The sequence below is a fragment of the Miscanthus floridulus genome, chromosome 6, assembly GCF_019320115.1.
Source record: "Miscanthus floridulus cultivar M001 chromosome 6, ASM1932011v1, whole genome shotgun sequence".
Taxonomy (NCBI): domain Eukaryota; kingdom Viridiplantae; phylum Streptophyta; class Magnoliopsida; order Poales; family Poaceae; genus Miscanthus; species Miscanthus floridulus.
Genome location: NC_089585.1, coordinates 70,012,705 through 70,033,381, shown reverse-complemented (window position 1 = coordinate 70,033,381; position 20,677 = coordinate 70,012,705). Strand labels below are relative to the sequence as shown.

At 41.2% G+C, this 20,677-nt stretch overlaps 1 pseudogene; it reads left to right on the top strand.

Annotated features, from left to right (window-relative positions):
• The first annotated feature begins 9,256 nt into the window (after positions 1-9,256).
• LOC136460666 (uncharacterized) lies at positions 9,257-15,435 on the top strand (annotated as a pseudogene).
• Positions 15,436-20,677: the final 5,242 nt, after the last annotated feature.

Genomic DNA, 20,677 nt, shown 5'->3' with positions numbered 1-20,677 from the left:
AAGGAGATAATCATTTGTTTCCATTAACTACTGTTCTGAGCATGGATGGAGAAAACAGCAAAACACGCTGGGTAGCTGTTGTCACAATGGACAGTGCTAAGCTTCTGAATATTGCTCTAGTATATACTAGTATATAAAACAGCAAAACAACTCTTTACTTGATGGTTGCGAAAGCACATCTATGTTGCACGAAATATGATTCGTTGTATGTAATAGTCTCTTGTGTTGCAAAAAGATTGTACATATAGCAACTAAAGACTAAATCAGTTGCAATACCTAAGGTTCTTGAGCACAATGGTTAAGTAAAAAAAATTAAATAAAAAATCACCACCAGGATTCAAACCTGGGACTTTAGAGTCCTAAAGACTTGTGCTTACCACTACACCATATATATGTTTGTGTCATTGGTAGTCACAGGAACATATACAAAATACAAAATAACATAGAACCCGTTATGTATTGAAATAGGATTGGACCTGGTATAGTGGTATATGTATATGTGCACGATCGACTTTCCTATAGGCATCATGGCTTTCTCTTTCCAAGGTGTCATCACAGCTGGCTCTGTCCCTAGGCGTCATCGCGCGTGGCCTCTCACTACAGCCGCTGGTGTCCTTGTCGCTAGGTGCCGCTGGATCGCCGTGTCCTCACCGCTCTACGTGACCTTGTCGACAGCTAGACACTTAGCCGAAAGCCACGTCTACATGAGTACGTCGACGCGAGTGACGAGTCATCGAGTTCACACATCAATCAGGTGCTCTAGTTCAATCTATGTTTGACAAATTGCTCCCAAGTTCCTTTGTTAATCTTGATCTATCATCTATGGCAATTATATATTTAATCAATATTCAATTATCTTTACCTCCAATTTTTATTCTTCAGAGTGCATACGTGTAGTTAGGGCATTGTGTTATGAGAGTTGAGACTATTTATTAGGGGATAATCATTATATCAAGTTCTCAACTAGGTAATTTATTGAATTTTGATTTTAATGTTGAATCTAGTACAACATATTTTTTCATGTTCCTTTTTTAAGATAATATTTGTAATTTGTTTGATAAAAATTCCCTTTCGATGCATTAAAGTTTATTTTTTATATTATATAGTAATATAGTAAAGGGCTCATTTTTTAAGCTTCGCTCTAGGTCATCAGATTGATAGGACTGGGCCTGTATGCATGCATTATTGCAAGATCTTTCATCATTGCCTTTTCCCTATCTCTGATATAGTTTATAATGTCGTGATCCCTTCAATTAACATGCTGCAGGAAAGCCTTGTGACATTTGGAAGATATAATTAATGGCACATGATGATGATTGGAGTTGGATGCTGTTGTCTCGGTCAACCGATGAGTGGCAAGCAGGACTCGAGAAATTTATTGATACTATTTTTGAAGGCAGCTATGCATCAGAAACTGCACCGTGTCCATGTTCAAGGTGTCGTAGAGTTGTGTACAAAACAAAATCTGAGGTTCAAATGGACTTGCTAACTAAAGGGTTTGATGAGAACTTTGTCAAAGAGAAAGGTAACGCTGGCATATTTTTGAATGATGATAGGGATCTGAATGTAGGCCCACTAGATGATGCATCATCCGCCAACAATCTATTGTCCGCATTAATTAGGGGTGCGACCAGTGGCAATACCAATGAAGAGCCTTGTGAGAGTGCAAAGAAATTCTTTGATTTGTTGAAAGATGCGCAACAAGAGTTGTGGCCAGGCTCACAGCTTACCAAGGTATCATTCTTGGTCAAGCTCTTTCAGCTTAAGTGCATGGGTGGATGGAGTAAGGAGAACGCAGAGCAAACACTTAGCCTATGGAGAGATATGCTCCCCCTAGGACATTGTATCCTAGACACTATCAAGAAAGCACAGAAGATTATCTGTGACCTTGGCCTCACATAGATTAAGATCAATGCTTCTGTGAATGACTGTGTGTTATTTCATGGGCCGTTGGCTGATATGGACACGTGTCCAACATGTGGTGAGAGTAGGTGGAAGAAAGACGACACAAATTCTGATGAGATTGGTGAGTCTAGCGAAAGTGGTGGAGCAAAGAAGCGCACTCCTTGCAAAGTTCTAAGGTATTTTCCACTTACTCCTCGATTGCAAAGATTATATATGTCAAAGGAAACATCATCATTGATGCGGTGGCACAAGGAAGAATTGGTTAGTGATGGGAAAATGCGGCATCCAGCAGACTCATTGGCGTGGAAGCACGTGAATGACAGGTATAAGTGGTTTGATTCTGATCCACGTAATGTTAGACTGGGACTTGTATCTGATGGCTTCAATCTGTTTGGGATGTTGAATGTTAATTACACTTGTTGGCCCATGATACTGATTCCTTATAACCTACCTCCTTGGCTGTGTTTGAAACAACCTTATTGGATGATGTCGATGTTGATACCTAGGCCTAAATCTCCTGGAGTGAACATTGATGTATATTTGCAACCTCTGATCGATGAGCTACATGATCTATGGGTTAATGGAGTTTTAACATGGGATGAGAAGGAGAAGAAGAATTTTACTCTACATGCAATTCTGCTATGGACAATTAATGATTTCCTCGCATATGCGATGTTATCTAGTTGGAGCACAAAAGGTAAGTTTGGTTGTCCTTATTGTCACAAGCACACTGATTACTTGTGGTTAAAACATGGCTCAAAGCATTGCTACTTGGGACATCGCCGATTTTTGCCCATGAACCATAAGTGGCGAAGGAACAAGACGAGCTTCAATAACAAGGCTGAAACTTGGGAAGCTCCAATGCCAGTCAGTGGTGACCAGGTGCTGCGGGACTATGAAAGTTTCTAGCAAGTGACTTTTGGAAAGGATACAAGGAAAAGGAAGCAACGTGACGAAGAAAATAGGTGGCACAACTAGGAGGAAGAAGAGTATTTTCTTTCAGCTTCCTTACTGGAAATCATTGCTAGTAAGACATAATTTGGATGTCATGCATATAGAGAAGAACATATGTGAGAGCTTACTAGGGACTTTGTTGGAGTTACAAGGTAAATGCAAGGACAGTGAGAAGGCTTCGACTTGATATGCAACATTTGGGTATAAGGCCAGATCAACATCCAGTGCTCAAAAAGGGTAAGTACACCTTGCCACCAATGTTGTACTCTCTAGGTAAGGATGACAAGGAAATTCTGTGCAAATTTTTACATGGCATCAAGTTCCCTGATGGTTATGCCACAAATATTCAGAGATGTGTGGACGTCAATGGTTGCAAGCTTTCTAGACTTAAAACTCATGACCTACACGTAATCTTCCAAAAACTTTTGCCTTTAGTGGTGCGCAACATATTGCCTGAAGATGTGGTGACCCAATTGATGGAGCTAAGTAGGTTCTTTAACTCACTGTGTTCAAAGGAGTTGGAGTTTTCAGAAATTGAAAAACTGAGCACTTCGATTAGGGAGACCCTTTGTCGGCTGGAGATGATTTGTCCACCGGCTTTTTTTGATATTATGATGCACTTACCAGTTCATCTTGCTGACGAAGCTAGACTTGGAGGCCCAGTTTGTTATAGATGGATGTATCCAGTTTAGAGGTACCTTCGTACTCTTAAAGGCTATGTGAAGAACAAAGCGCGCCCTGAAGATTCAATTGCAGAGGGGTACATATCTGAGGAGTGCATCACATTTTGCTCTCGTTTTTTTGAAAATATTAGTACCAAGCTTAATCATCCAGAGCATCATGAAAGCGCCGCTACTAGTGAACCACCATCTAGGCTAATTATATTTGGGAGCCTTGACTACAGTAGGAAAGGAAGTACTCTCGAGAAAGTTTCTGATATTGAAATGCATAGGATGAGGCATTACATATTAACCAACTATGACGAGGTCACTCCATGGATAAAGTAAGCTATATTTTAAATTGTTTTTTTATGGTGGTCATGAATGTTTAAAATATATATGTAACTAATGAACATATTTTCAATTGTTGCGGATAGTGAGCATATGGATGAGCTAAAGAAAATTAGCTCAAGGCATGTTGATAAAAGACACAAGGAGGAGTTTGTATCATGGTTTGAGCGTAAAGTGAGTCGTCCCTAATATATTTATCCATATTTTATTTCTATAGTTTCCACATGCTTCTTGTAAATTTATTAGTCCGTAATAATAGCTAGCCACTTTGTCGGTTTATTAGTCCCTAATATATTTTTAAAATGATTAAATGCAGATCAGCACATTACGTGCACAAGGGGAAATAGATGACATGATTTATTATCTATCTCGTGGTCCAGACCCTCGGGCTCGTGTGTTCAATAGGTGTTTCATAAATGGCTTCCTTTTTTGGGTCTCTTCCATAGAGAACTGCTTAACTACTCAAAATAGTGGTGTATTCGTGAAGGGCGATGCAAATACAGGAAACATGGGCTGGTATGGTGTGCTGAAGAAAATCATTTGCCTTGATTTTCATGGTGACAAGGAAGTCATGTTGTTCCACTGTGTATGGTTTGATGTCCCTACAGCTAGTAGTAGCAGATCGAGAGGGTATAATAAGGATAAATATGGGGTCATCGATATTGATATCACACGATTTAGGTATTCAGATGAACCTTACATCCTGAGCACACAAGCCGAGCAAGTCTTTTATGCGAGAAACATAAAGAAACCAGATTGGTGCACTGTCCTTAGAGTGCAGCCTAGAAATCTCTTTGCCATGCCTGAAGCAGAAGGCATTGACAATATGGGCGAGCTCGATCTGGACTCAGTTGTTGTAGGAATGGAAGATATGAATGTTCAACAACAAAATGAAGATGTCACAGCTTGGAATAGGTCTAGGCCTTGATGGGGCTACTGTTGATGCTTCTGTTATTGAGCATGCTATTGCAACTAGCCATGCCTGAACCTAAGCACGATGACCTGTTTGATGAAGACGAAGACCCAGATGACACTTACATTAATGATAGGAGTCATCCCTCCATTTAGTACTTTGGGAGAAGATTCTGATGATGATTTTTTTTGTCTAAATTTTTCTCAAGCAATAGAGGCATTCAGGCTCCTGTTTGTTCTTGCTGCAAGGCTTTCTCCCACTGCTCATAGAAGTCGAAATCTTCCAGGATTGTTGTCTCAGCCTCATGGCTCTTGAAGATTGTAAGCATCTAGAGGCCCTGTTCTAGCTTCACCTGTATGTTAAGAGTTGTTGAATTTATTTAGAAATCCCAATCCATAGGAGTATTTGTATATCTAAATATTCAAACAAAACTATGAAAAAACCATAAAAATTGACAAAACTCAGGTGCAGAGGTTGGAGTTTTGCAAACATTCCAACACCTTAGCTGTTAAAAAAACTCAAATTTCGATGCCGGGATGTCAAGAATCCTACGCTTAATCTCAATTCCTGTCATTCTAGTCCCCAAAGTAGGCCGCACTGAACCAATGAACCTAATACCTAGGGTTCTAGCGACAAAAGGTCGGCTACGGCGTGGGGGGCGATGTTACCTTGTGCTTGAGGTTGTAGCGATGCCATTCGGAGTGGTAGTGGAGCCGCTGCTGCTCCTCATCGTCGAACCCCACGTTGCCATTCGGAGCAGGGGGGGGGAGTGATCTACAGAAACTATTTCTATAAGGATTTGAAAAATCTAGAAATAGGTTAGGGGGGTGGGGTTGGGGGCGAGGGGGGGGGATAAAGACTAATAGAGGTTTAAAAATGACAAATCCTCATAGACCTTTGGGTGGTATTTAAATGAATATAAGCACTTTCGGCAGTAAAGTCCCAGCTGGGTGATTTTTTCAGAGGTAAAACTGAATTTCCTATTTCTAAACTGCATCAGTTCTCAAGTCACATGTTGTTACTCAGGATCATGGACACAAAGATGGCAAAACCTCAATGCCCAATGGAAGTAGTACTAGGAAAAAACTATGCATATGGAAAAGCTAAAACTTTCCTGATCTAACAATTCAGTTGTAATACCGCCAGTGAACCTTTTCAAGAGCGTGTGCCTACTAGACAGTCACTAGTCGTATTCTAAAAGTGCAAATTTAAATTAGGTAAGTGCCTAATTTTTAGTACCAGAGGCAGTATTTTCTTCTAGACTGCACAACCCCACCATTAGCTCCTTTGGGTTGCTGCCCCACAACGGCAGAACAATCGAATCAAAGATGGCTGCCTCATGAGCGTCGCACAGCGCGTTGGCCTCGTCGCACCATTGCCGAGCCTTCTTCAAGAAGTCTATCTGCGTCTCAACCTGCACAGCCACCCGTAGCCAGGGAAAGTTACTAATCTTAATCTGAAGTAGGAAAGGTGGAAAAGGGGCTGAGCAAGCCAGGCGAACCTACCTATGCGAGGAGGTCATCGAGGACAGTGGCCGAGGAGGAGGCGGCGGCGGCAGCGATGGGATGGGACGAGGAGGAGGCAGCGGCGACAGCTTCGGGATGGGACAAGGCAGGAGGGGAAGTCGGTGGCTGCGGAGCGGGAAGCGGCACGAGGAGTTAGAGGCGAGGGCCTCCCAGCGGGAGAGGTCACGGAGGCGCTTGTCGTGAGGCGGAGGAGTGCGCGGCGGCGGCGGCGCAGGCCGACAGCCTCAGGGTCAGGGCCCGCCGCTGCTTGCTCTCGGTGGGCACAGGCGGGAAGGACTCTCTCTTCTCTCCTTCTCCTTCTAGTGCCGCTTTGCCTTGTATGCGGCAGCGCCTCGCTGGTGAAGAGTTGCGGGAAAGTGGCGGCGGGGTGGGGAAGAAGGGGGAGGAGGAGAAGTAGGAGAGGGCGAGGCGGCCACATTTGTTCCACTTCTTGGCCGGCCCGTTAACAAAGTGTGTTGATTGTTCCACTTCTATTGCCAAAGCTTGGTTCTTTAGTGCCACCTCGCCAATTCGAAGATGCAAAACTTAGCTTAAAAGCTAAAGCCGCCAAACCACACTGAACTTCTCATATCAAGCGCTATTCCAAAATTGTTACCCTTCTGGGCTAGTTGAGGCCGGTAGCTTTGCTGGGCTCCCCGTAGGGGTTGAGCTTGGCGTGGCCGCTGGTCCTTGGCTGGCCCACTGAAGTACCAACTTTTTTGTTTTCTAATTCTATGCTAATCGTTCCAACTTAATTTTTTAAAACATATTTCTATCGTGTCCAGCTAGTAACTAAATATCATATTCCATTTTTTTCCTAATTCTATTATAATCATTCCTACTGACTTTATTTTTTCAAAAACATATTTCTATCATGTCCAACTAGTAAATAAGTATCAAACTCCTTTTTTTCCAAATTCTATGCTAATCATTGCAACTAAATTTATTTTTTTAAAACATATTTGTATCCTGTCCAGCTAGTAACTACGAATCATATTCCGTTTAGTGGCATATCATTTTGACTGTCTTCCTATGTCAGTGATGTCGTACCGAGCATGCCACGTCACCTAGATATGTGATATGCACCTTTCGAGTGCTGTCTTATGCCATCGAGTGCCTAGCTCATCGTCTCCAACTAGTCACAATTTGTCCCATTTCATTCCATGTCTAACATTGTTGTGGTGTAGTACTCAGTGTGCCATGTCGACTAGATATGTGTTCTAGACCTTTCAAGTTCTATGTCTTATGCCATTGAGTGCCTACCTCATCGTGTCCAACGAGTGCCACATCTTTGACTATGTTAGGTAGATGTTGTGTCATATGTAGCTAGGATGCCACGTCGAACAACAACTTGATATGTAGTCTCATCCTCTCGAGTGCCATGTCATATGCTACCAAGTGCGATGTCGTATGCCACCGAGTGCCTCATCATGAACATAGGGGCACGTCATTGCCTATGTCTCATCCATTGAGTGGCACGTCATTGCCTACTTCTAGTGCTACTACTACTTCTACAGTGGTGTTGGTACCCACGGTGAAACCTTATAGGGGGTGTAAAACAGGCTTGGAGGACTTTGTAATGGGCTTGTAGTGTGACCCCGCGAAGCACCTAGGCATCGTCGGTTCCTCCCCCCGTACCTGCCTATTCATTTCCCCTCCCCAAAATTAGATCGCGATCCATCCAGGATCCCCCGACGCCGCCTCCATGAGGACTTTGTAATGGATCACTATTGAAGAAAAAGAAAAAGGGGTTAACAGAGTTTTGATCTTGCCATATGTTCTATCACAAATTTATAATTTTATTTTTACTTATAACATAAGTATAAACATTGTTTCCGGTGTAGAAATAAAAACACCTATAGTCTGGACAAAAAGCTTGTTGAGTTGCTTAGTGGCTTCTTACAAAAATGCTCTGATTATATTCGTTTTTCTTTCAAAATCAAATTTAGCTAATTTTGAATGATTTTTTAATTTTGACTCAGCTTGTTAAGCTTGCTATGACATTGCATCGCAAACAAATCCATAGACTATAATAAATAATAATCTTCTCATGCCAATGTGAGTGTACTCGTACATGTGCTTGTACCGGTTCATGATTGTATTTTTTGCATTTGGCAATTTCAAAGAGACATTCTTGTCTGGTTCTATTTTTTCTGCTAAGTTTGCATAACTAGAAAAGTGCAAGTAAATTTAGCATTAAATAAAAAGAACAACTGATTATATTCAAATTTTTTCAATTTCTTCAGGCATGTCTTGCAAGCCCTCTTGTGTGTGAGCGTGCCTCCTTTTGTTTGGCATACCAAAAAATTCGCTCCTCTCCCGCCTATATCTCCTCCTCGCGCCGAGGTCGAAAATCTCCACAAAAATCTTCAACTGCCGCGCCTAAAACTTTTCGCACCCGCCCAACCTCCCTGAGCCAAATCCGTCGGCGTTGGCCTATTGCCACCCCTCTGGCCTCTACGACTCCCCTCCCCCACGCCTCCTGCTACGGCCCCTTTGCAACGCCCCTGCCTTGCCGTTCTGTGACGTCCCTGCACGCCCTGGCCCCTCCACGATGGACCTCTTGAATCTCCACGAAGGAAAGCATCAAGCTGCGACGCACAGCACCAGCATGGCAGCAGGAAGCCATCCCCCATCCAAGTAAGACCCTTCCCCATTGACATACCCTCCTCCCTTCCCCCGTCTCCCATCTACCTTCCTGAGTTGCCTAGATCCCCTCCCATTCCTGTCGACCCCTCCCTCTCCCATCGGCCCGGTCTACAGAGTGAGAAATCAACCAAGCCAATTGTGGCCACTTGTTGTTTGCTGATTTATCGATCTCTTTTTCACAGGGCGTGCTGAGCGGCGGCTCTGAGATCATGATCCATCTCCCATCTCCAGTCTACAGACCACGCGTATCCCTCCCCCTCCCCCAATTAGATCACGATCCGTCTCCCAGGACCGCGTGAGGGCCACGACGCCGCCAGCCTATGCCACCTCGGTCCAAGGACACCCCCGACATCGCCTCCGTTGAGGACGCCACTGGCAACGCCTTCAGGCAGGACGGTGCTTCGTTCGCAGGGCATCAGCGCCAGCACAGACTCCACCGCCTTGGGTACCTATCGACATCGATATACTAGGCCACCCTCGAAGTAGAAGATGATCTTGGGTTCTCTTCTCCATATGTCCCCAGGTACAATGATTACTTAATCTAGGTTTTTTTATTCATATTTAATCTCGCATCACAGCAAATTCTACAAATTGTGAGGGGTTTAGGGTTTTCAAGCATTTGCTGCTTGCATATTTTGGTCATGATAAAAAAAAGATGTTTAAGAAAAGGCAATTACTTGCTCGGTATTTGTTTTGCTTGTCTGAAATTACAGAAAGTAAACCCGTCTGTTTCGATTCAGGAATACAAAGTCTGAGATCGTTTTCTATGCTTAAATATCAATGTTTAACTACACAAAAATGTATGGATGTAGTTAACCTTTTTCTGCATCAGCCATTGAATTTCTCATGTTGCATGTGCCTACTCTATAATGGGATTACAGAAACCATCTAAAATAGAATCCTGAATTCAATGATATTTAGTTCAATTACTTATATATATATGTAATACTTTACCTTTTTATTCTTGTTTATTTATCAACCATTGTCCTATTTATGCAGTGGCACGGGCTGAAATGTGGACTCTTTATGTTCATTGCAAGAATGGACTTCTAGATCAGGATTATGTAATGTTCAAATTGGAAAGGCCTCATATAAAATTGTCAACCTTGACATCTCTTAAGGACCATCTCTTCAGCCCCTCGATTTTGTTAGACATGCAGAGATTATGCTACAAGACAATGAGAGTGAGAAGGAAATCAGATTAGTACTCTCAAAGGAACAAGAGATAGCACAACAAGTCAGCATAACACCCCTCAAGCGACCAAGGCAGCAGCTGGAAGAAGATGAGCATCCATTTATGGATGATCCTTTTGATTCATACAAGGACTGGCTAAAGAAGCTACGACCGAAACAATCCAAAAGTATATCATCTATGTTTTTGCATATGTTTTCGTATTAAGCAAAATCTTAGCACCTTTATATAAACTACACCTCATCTTACATTTTTTTGGTGACTAACAGATTTGAAGGATGACACTAGGCAACAAGCAGTCAACACATACAAGGAATTTTTAAGGATGAAAGGGGACATTCCAGAAATTAGTAATTTATTTTCCTTCTTCAACCAATGTTGTTTAGTACTATTTTTTTTAAAACTGAACCTTTAACCTTGTGTGTAGTCGGCATTTGTCAAGCAACGTGACACCGATGCAATCGTAGACGAAGACAACGAAAGCAATGGAAGCAATGCGACACCACCCTCAAATAGGCCAAGCCATGCAAGGAAGGCAAGAGACGAGGGAAATGGTTTGTGATAATGCATGTACTTTTAATATTGGGTTCACATATCTTAATTGAGAACTACTACAGCTCAAGATTGTTATTGTCTTTTTTGCAAGGACATGGCTCCAATGAACGCAAGAAAAGAGGTCGTGGCACTGTTAAAGGATTAACAGTAGGCAACAAGAGAGTTAAGGAATGCATTCACACACTTCCTAATCGAATTTTCAGAAAGCTATGGAGGACCCATTGGACCGAATACCCGTGCATTTGTCGATGAGGTCATTTTATTTACAAGGCAATGGGCCTCACTAATTGAAGTAAACAGTTGGAAGGATATAAAGGAAGAAGTCAAACTAGAAATTGCAGAAGAGATACTGGTATGATGTGTACTATTTTTTGTTAAGGAACATTGCTGTTGCTCTTTTACTGTCCAAAAAAGTGAGTACATTACTAAGCAAATTTGCGAATAGAGAACATGTAGCTAAAAATCAGTTAGAAAATGTCATACGCCCTCAGCCCTCAGTTAGAGAAGAGGTTCTGGAAAATCTTTGGATTCACATGCCTCTCCTCTGGTTAATTTAGATGCCAAATCAGCTTAATACTCCAGAAACAGTAACATGCATGTCTTAAAAACATCTATTTTTTAGTATGGACCAGACATTAAAATTGGATTCCAGAAAGATCAATGTTAGAACCCACTCCGTTGTGGAATCAGCTTAATACTCCATTTGACAATATTTGTCCACACCGCCTAATATTTGTCCACACTCTTGATTAGGTCCAGTGAACATAGTTCTCAATATACAAAAATATAGTCGACACAGTTCTCAATACACAAAAATATGCATGTTGGAGACTAAATGCTACAGATTTTGCCTTAAATGCATAACACAGTTCTCAACGCAGTTCTTAATTTTGATTTGAAAGAATCATGACCCAATATTGTGTGCAATGAACTGTAAAGTACGCCTTGCCTTGTGTACTCAATCGTAGCACACATTCTTTCTAGTAAACCAGATGGATCAAGAATTACTCTCAGTGCCAGTGTACTCAATCGTACGATGTAACACTAATGAACAACCTAATACGTACTTGAACTCCCAAATCAACAAGCTGCAAAACACAAGTTTTCATTGCTTTTTAATTGTAAACAGCTTAGGTGGAACTTCATCAACATTGATGATGTGGATAAAAGAAAAGAGAAAATATGGAAAATTGCCAAGGAGCGGTACAGAGGATGGCGATCTGATCTGAGTGCCACATACAAGGCTTATAATAGTTATGGTGAGAGGATACGAAATAAACCCGAAGAAATACACCTTTTTGAGTGGCACTACTTGCAGTTGTATTTTGGATCTAATAAATTCAAGGTCAGTGCTAGTAAAATCTACTTTGTCAAACAAAATTGATGGACCAAAGTTGCATTGTTACATACCACTTGTTCTCATTCTGCAGAAACTTAGCAGCCAAAACTCCTCCAACCGTCAGCAGCAAAGAACCAAGCATGTGATGGGTTCAAAGAACTTCTCACAATGTAGCTTTGAGCTGGTAATCATTAGATACACTAATCTAGTCCTTCCCTTCTATGATGCAATACTTGTGTGCTGAATTTTTTGGCATCCTAGAGAGACCAAGAAACTGGTGAAGAGCCAAGTGATCTTCTTCTTTGGAGGACCACTCACACAAAACATGGCGCATGGTCAAATCCTGTATAGCTTCAGTATATGTAAGTAAATGTTTCGTCAACCTTTTTTATAGCTGCTGGTAGTGTCAAGCAACTCTTTACAGGTTCTGTTATTTAATTTAGGAAAATGCAACCATGAAAATTGGTGAGATTGGATTAGAACCTGATAGACCAGCACTTACAACTATTGAGGAGAACATGATTTTCCTAGTCATGCTACAAAGAAACAACACAAATCAAATCATCCAAATTACATGGGCATGGATATTTGGCTACGTATCGAACTCGCAGAGAACTTATGAAAGAGAACCTTGAAGTACATGCACGTGCTCAAGCTGCAGCTAGGGAGAAGAGCATTGCTTTAGAAGCGGAGGTTGACAAGCTCAAAGAACAGATTGCGCAAGAAGCTGCAGAAAGGGAAAGGGAGAAAGAAGAAAATAGGAGGAGGATGCAAGAGGAGCTGGAAAATGCTAAGATAAACTTAAGAGAAGAAATGAAGCAAGAATTTCTTAATATGCTAGCGCAGCACAAAGAAGGAGCTATGATTATGGTATTAGAATAATTTTTTATCCTTTGTACTCTTGATAATCTTATGATTGTGATGCCTAATCTTTCACCCCCAATATTTGTATGTATAGAGTACCCTGCAAAACAATGCCAGTACACAAGTTGCACCAATCATAGAAGAGGAAGATGAGACCGGTGGACATGAAAATGAAAATGAAGATGGGTTACAGGAGGTAATGACATTATTTCACTATGTTCCATGTACCTTGAACTGTAGCTAAAATAGATCAAACAACTTGATGTTTGTAGACTCAGCCTAGAAGCGTTGTCACCGTACAAAAAGGTGCACCAGCACCTACTCGCTCCACTAGAAGTACTGCACCTCCCAGCAGAGCTCTTTTCAACGAAAACACTGCAAATGTGACTGCATCGAAGACATATATCACTTCACAGCAGCTGATGAATAGGACAAGAAATAATCCCAAAAGGAGGAAGGTAACAACCAGCTAATTGGAATCTAAATTCTTGCATGATTTAATGAAATTTTATCAAATGCATGCTTTTCAATCCCAGCATAAACTCAAAGTCATTGTTCAATCATATTTAATGAAACCTTCATTGCCATTCTTGTGTTCAGTAACTTGAAGTTCTGTATTGTTCAATGCATGCTTTTCAATCCTAGCATAAACTCAAAGTCATTGTTCAATCATAAGCATCTTCTTTCTATTTCTGTTTTCTGATAACTGAATTGCACAGTAATATATTGGAACATACTTTTCATCATCTGATATCACTGATAAGGATAATGTGGCATGGCAATTAAATGGAGAGGATAAAAAGGTATTTTAAATAGTTGAAGAATAGTACGGATGAACTATAATCCTTTCATCTGTAGGAAATGATACAAGAGAAGTTTGATTAAAAGGAAGTTATCAAGGAAGGTTGTGTCCATGGTAAAATTTGACAGTTCCTAGTACCAAGCCTGATGAACTAGTTCTCAACATCTCAACTACTCAACTATAGAAAGCTTCCAATTAATCAAATTATGAAATTGAATCAGTAAGTGAGAAAACCATTTACACATTTCAGTATGATAAGGTAGGCTAATCTATAATATTTTTAACATCTTGCTTCTAGTTGAAGAATAAATAAGCATACCAAAAAACAGTGAAGTTTTGTCAAAGTTTTCTTTGATTACATACATTTTCCCTTCCAGCGGCATGGGAGGGGACAACGAGTCAATGACAATGGTGACATGCCGAGGCGACATGAGATGGAGACAAGGGGATGGAGTGGGTGGAATAGGGAAGCAGAATGGGGACGCAAGGAAGGAGAGGGAGGAGTCAGAAGTAGAGGAAAGGAGGAAGGTAAGCAGGAAACATGCAAGATTAGAACAGAGAGAGGAGGTGATATTCTGAGATCTCCAATGGTGGCTCAGAGAGATGGCAGAGGCATCAGGTAGGAGGAGAAAAGATGACGCACATCGAATGGGAGTGCAAAGTGGATGAAATCTTTCTAAAGCTAGGGCAATCAAATATCTGTCCATCTAAACTTGATCTGGTCCTGGTGGCACTCTCCTTAGCATCCCTTTCCCTCTGCTTTATGTTTAAGATATCCAGGACATATTTCTGTGCTGCTTGCCTAAAGTGGAAGGTTGAGGATTACTCTTCCTAATTGGATAACAGAGGGTTTTATCTGTAATACATCTGTCACACTAAATGCTAAGAATTACTTCATTAGTATGTATACAGAACTTTTGATAACAACCAGCTAATTGGAATACAGAACTTTTGATAATACAAAAGTTGTAGAGGGTTTAGAGATGTTTGTCGTCATGAAAGGTCATGATTTTAGACCTAGAGAATTAGAGTTATGAATTTTGAAAGTAGCCGGTCAGGTTTTGACCTTGGTCTGGACAGCAGTAGGTGTTTGTGTTTTTTGACCATGATAACTGCAGAATCTTATTTAACAAATAACTAGAAAGATGTAGAGAATTTCATGGGCTTTCCGTATTGTTAAAGAATATAATTTTTCGTTGTCTACAACTCAAGTTATGATTTTTCTAATCAACTAAACTGCTGTTGCCTTAAAAATTCAGAGAAGGCAGCTGCTACTGTAACATGACTTCCATCTTTTTCATGGAAAAAGGAATTGCAGCAACTAGACCGACAACATTTGCTCATTTGCAGAATTGCAGTAGAACTTCAACTATGCAAAAGCTTGGTTGATGGCTTTTGTATATGAAATTAGAAATTAGAACCATTTTATATCTTCATCTCTTTACATTTGTGCAAAAATTAGTAAACTTAATATTGTTCTAATATCCCAATCATATTCTTTTGGCAGTAGGTGGACAAGGTTTCAGTGGGAGGCTCATAATCAAGCGAGGACATAGCCGAGGAGATGACATGTTGGGCTGCTAGGAATTTCTCAAGTGCTGCATAGATGTTAGGAAGTTTGTAAAAAGTTGTCAAATAATGAGTTAATTGTACACTCGTTTATGATTTTAGCTACTATTTCATGGGTTTGGCAACATATTGAATGATTAATTATAATTAATATATGTGGGTGCAATTGCTTTTGATATGGTTTATTGATTTGCAATGATGATTTATTAAACCAAAATTAAATGTTACTAGCGTTGCAATAAAAGCTATACCTATGAGCCGTGATGCGTGGCAATATGCTGTATGGCAACAGACTTATTTACGTTGCAAATAATACTATTGCCACGACATGACTATTGTTGCAATAACAATTAATCTTCCGCAACGAATAAAATTGCGTGGCAAATTCTACTGTTGCAACGGCACCGAGGTCATGGCAATAATGAACGGTATATCGCAACGAATAAAATTGCGTGGCAAATGATACTGTTGCAACGAGCAACGCGGCCGTGGCAATAATGAACGGTATCTCGCAACGGATAAATTTGCGTGGCAAATGATACTATTGCCACGCCAAGACAAGCGTGGCAATAATGTATACTCTCTCGCAACGATTACATTTGCGTGGCAAATGATTTACTTGCCACTGGCACAACGGTCGTGGCAACAACACCTTAAGCAACAAAATTATAGCGTGGCAACAAAAATCTATTGCCACGCTATCGCTCATTGTATTTACCACCTCTCGCTACGAAGACAAACATGGCAAGTGCTCGTATTGCCACGCCAACGAATGTTGCGATAACGTCCTATTGCAATGCTTGGCAACGTTGCAAGAAAAGCTAACTCTTGCAACAGCCAAACTAGCAACGGTTGCAAGTTCTTATTGCAACGTGACTTTTTGCAACCATTGCCAACGAACGCGATTTCGTGGTATGAACTACCTTTTGCAACAAAATTGGGCCTATTGCAATGTTTTCTTGTCATTGCGCAAGGGTTAGAAGTTTGTAGTGCTGGCAAGCCGGTGATGGGTGACAAGTCACAATCTTCAGTGACGGTGCTAGGGTTAGTGGAGGTGTAGAAACACATGCTAGAGGGGAACGACATGGTCTAGCTAAGGTCGACCGTAGCGAGCTAGAACTCATGGCCAAGGTGGGTGAGCGCGGTGTAGTCGCATGTTTCCGCAAGACAGCGGTGGTAAAGGTGAACTAGGCTACGGCATAAGCACCTACAACCTAAGGCGATGATGGACCAACAGAGAAGAAGGTATGAGCTATGGTGGATAGGGCTAGCCATGGGCGAGCTTGGAGCTCGACGGTGCACAACAGCTATGGCGGCTATAGCAATGGCCCATAGGCCTTTACCTTTGTTCGAGCTAAGGCAATGGCGGGTCAGTGAGGTGGAGGAGGTGATGGTGGAGTTGTGGGCATGAGTGATTGAGCAGTGGTGCTGCGGTGGTAGCACTCGACCATGGCGGAGGCACGGCGGCGATGCTACTGCGGTGCTGCTCTGCTCTAGAGAGGCGCACGGGTGAGAGAGAAAGCAAGAGCAAGAGTGAGCGCATGGGTGAGTTGAGAGCTGAGGGCTCTCCCTTTTGGTATGGTTGGGCGGGCCATCATCGGCAGACTGCTACCACGCAGCGTGAGCGGCCTAGGCACGGTCGGCACGACGACCGGTGATTTGAATCGGCAAGGGCCGATTCAGTCCATCTGACAGTTGATTTTCAAACCTCCAAATCTCGCAAACCATGGCAAATCAGTGAAAACTTCATTAATATAAAGTGTAGCGCTACATGAGTACTACAAGATTGCTTAAAGGAGTTTTGTCTAAATCGCGATGGTTTTCAAACTATAAGGCTCCAAAATAGGCTACATTGAAACTAGAAACAACTTCAAGACAGAAAAATTTTCTAAGGTACAAACAACATTAAGTTGAAACTTGTGAGCTCTATTTGACCATGTTAGGCACTGATTTAGCTCATGACCCTTAAATTAAGTTTGTTACCCTTGATGTGAACTACAACTTTTATTTAGGTCACATAGCCATGCAAACATTCTAAGCTCCTATTCAACTTTGGTCAAACTAGCATCATGAAAATGACATTCCAAGGTAACCCAACACTTAGAAGCAAAATTGGTTCATGTCATGAAAACAAAAGTTGTTCCATTTACCATCCTAGATGTATCTAAGGTATTGTTGTGACCTTACAACTGTTTCATACATTGGTCATACATGATTACAAGGATAAGCATATATATATATATATAATCAACATTTCATGCGATAATTCATAAGAATGAGATGAAATTTCATATGCTCATGTTCATGAATGCTTGGATGATGCTTGTGCTCATGAAATGCAAGTGCCAAATGCCATGCTTAACACTATGGTGTTATAGCCCCTCCCCCTTATAGAAATCTCATCTCGAGATTTGAAAGACCTACCATTCTTCATAAAAAGTGGGATAAACCTCACGTAAATAATCCTCCCGTTCCCGCGTGGCATCTTGTTCATTGTGGTTATTCCACACCACCTTGTAGAACTTAATGACCTTGCTCCAGGTTATTCTTTCCATCTCTTCTAGCACTCGGATTGGTTTCTCTTCATAGGTCAAATCCGATTGGAGCTTAATTGTAACAGAACTGCCCAATTTATACAAGATCAAGTATGGCTGTCCCCGCTAACACGTTGACACGCGCATACTTTCACTCATATAAACCCGGTAGTCCGCCGAGTGTCCCGAAAGACCTCGGTAAATCAACATCACAACCAAGATCACGGGATTAAGCAAATACACATCACATACATAGGGTTGCAGTGGAAAATAATATTACAAATGGATTCACAAATAATAGTACAAGTTTTGGTTTTAAAACCGCTTAGTGAAAACAACACAGCTTTCCAATGATTACATTAATATAAGTTCCAAATATATTGCTAGCATAAGTGACATCATCCGACAAAAGCATATAGATGAGAAGTAAGTATAGAATCACCGAGCCCACCGGCGGTTAGCCACCATCTTCAACAGGCCGAGAACTTCACCTGCAACATGGTGGGATAAACCCTGAGTACGAGAATGTACTCAGCCAGACTTACCCGTCATAAACCAGAAATAAAGTGACACCAAGGATTATGCAAGGCTTTATTTGATGGAGCTGAGCTGACAACCTTTTTGCATAAAAGCTTGAGTAATCATAATCATTATTCGCCTATACTAGCAGCGACTTTTAGCCATTACCTACCATCTATATTAGCACCTATACTAATCAATCACTTAATTAAGTTGCAAACAATAATAACCATATCGGGTAATTCATAGCTCATTATCATAGTCATCATCATCATCATTTAACCATATCATTAAATTTAGTGAGTCTACATTGCTGCTGCTCAGTCAAGTTCTCACTATCTGGGAGAGACGGCGATTTGAATCGATTCCTATCTAGCTGGAGGGGTATTCCTAACACTCACCCAATCCACCTTATCAAGGGTTTCCTTGGGTCACCTTTGGTACATCTCAGGAATCGCGGCTCCGAGCAGCGCCGCACCCTCAGGGAGTCCACTCTGCCAGGTGGTCAATCTCACCATGGACTTACGCCAATAGCTCCCCGCACATCCTTACTACCGCCAGGGTGCGCACTTTCACTTCTCGGTCTTCCGGCCTGAGTTGAACTACTCGGCTTCGTGGTCGGAACGAGTTATCCGGCCTACTAAGTGATAGGCATGCGTTCAACATGACATGAGGACGTACAACGAATCGGTCCTTAAACGACACAGACGGGGATAGATTCACACCCAAGACCTCCATGCCTTGTTGCTGCACTACCATCATCCCGTCCGTTCTCTTTTCGTTATTAACACATGGTTCTTTTTCATGATAGCAATTATAGCCAACCATGACCAGAGCTCATCCTACCTCTCGCAGGTGACAGGAAATCACCCGACTTCTACCAATCTAAGCATAGCTAAGCATCATTCGATCCTACACTTAATTAGGGTTCATAGGATTTTATCTGGACAAGGTAAAGATATAATGCAACAATTGGTTCCAACCAATTCCTATACTTAATGCATCATCAACAATAAAAGATACTCAAGATCTTTGTAAAAACATTCGAGGCTTAGAATGCTCCGGGGCTTGCCTAGGATCCGACACAAGTCAGTTCAGTTAGGTTGCACCGTCCTGGTGACATCTTAGGTCCTAGCACTTGCTTAGTCCTTCCATCTTTGGGATAGATCCATCAAACGCTGTCTTCGGGTTTGGCTCCAACATCGCATCCTTCACGAGGTGCATCTAGCGTACCTAGATGAGATGCAATATGCAAGTGTATGAATACATGGAAGTGCAATAGACAATGCATCGCAGGCAGTAAGTAAGACAAGCACAAGGTTGCATTAACATGCACAAGCACTTCGCATTGCCTACTTTAAATATCGCACAATTTATCATCCCACGATAGCAAAGAAGACGACAACACCAAGCATGACACAAGTTTCCCAAGATCTCAGGTACTCTAACTCAGTCATCATTCAAGGCATAAGTCACACTTAACAATATACAAGCAAACACTATAATTGGAATCTGCCAATTTCTAGACATGTAAACAGCAGCTACAAGATTTAGCTATAACTGGAGTTACACAAATCCAAATGACTTGCAAGAAGACATTCTGGAAATCTTATGAAATTGTCTACAATTCATATATAAACCTATCAGCATGATTCCAAAGTTAACAAGGTTAAACAGGCACATTTATCAAGGCTGGTCCAGAGATTCCAGAAAGCTACAATTTCTGAAGACCAACTTAGAACAGTCATAACTCACAAACTACTTGGCCACCTGCCATGAAAATTTAACACAAGCTAGTTAGGTGAGTTATCTATAACTTTGTTATTATCATCTTAAGATGATTCTACAGTTAGAAGGGTCAATTAATCCAATAATTGCATTTCTGTCCAAAACATAGACAGAAACTGACATGCCACTTTAAACAGCTATAAATGGAGTTATACATATCCAATAAATGTGGTTCTAGACTTTTTAGAAAGATTATCAAATTCTAAACAACTTTGTTGTAAACACCTAAAGCAAATTCTACTATTAAGAAGGCCCCACAATACCAACAAGGTAACCCTATCAGAGTTTGGGCAGAAACAGCCACTGATATTTAAGCAAGTATAACTCAAGATCTACTTAACCAAAAATCATGATATTTAGCTTTTTAAAAAGCTTAATAAAAGTACTACAACTCATGTATTATCATGAAGTCATGATTCATAACTTAACTAAGCCAAATAATTCAAGCATGCAGGACTATTCAGGGTTGGAGCAAAGCAATACAGTACATTTGTTATTTTTATAACTCTTAAAATATAAATCCTACACTTCTGAAATTTTTACCAGACAACAACAATGACCTTATGAGCACTCCATAAA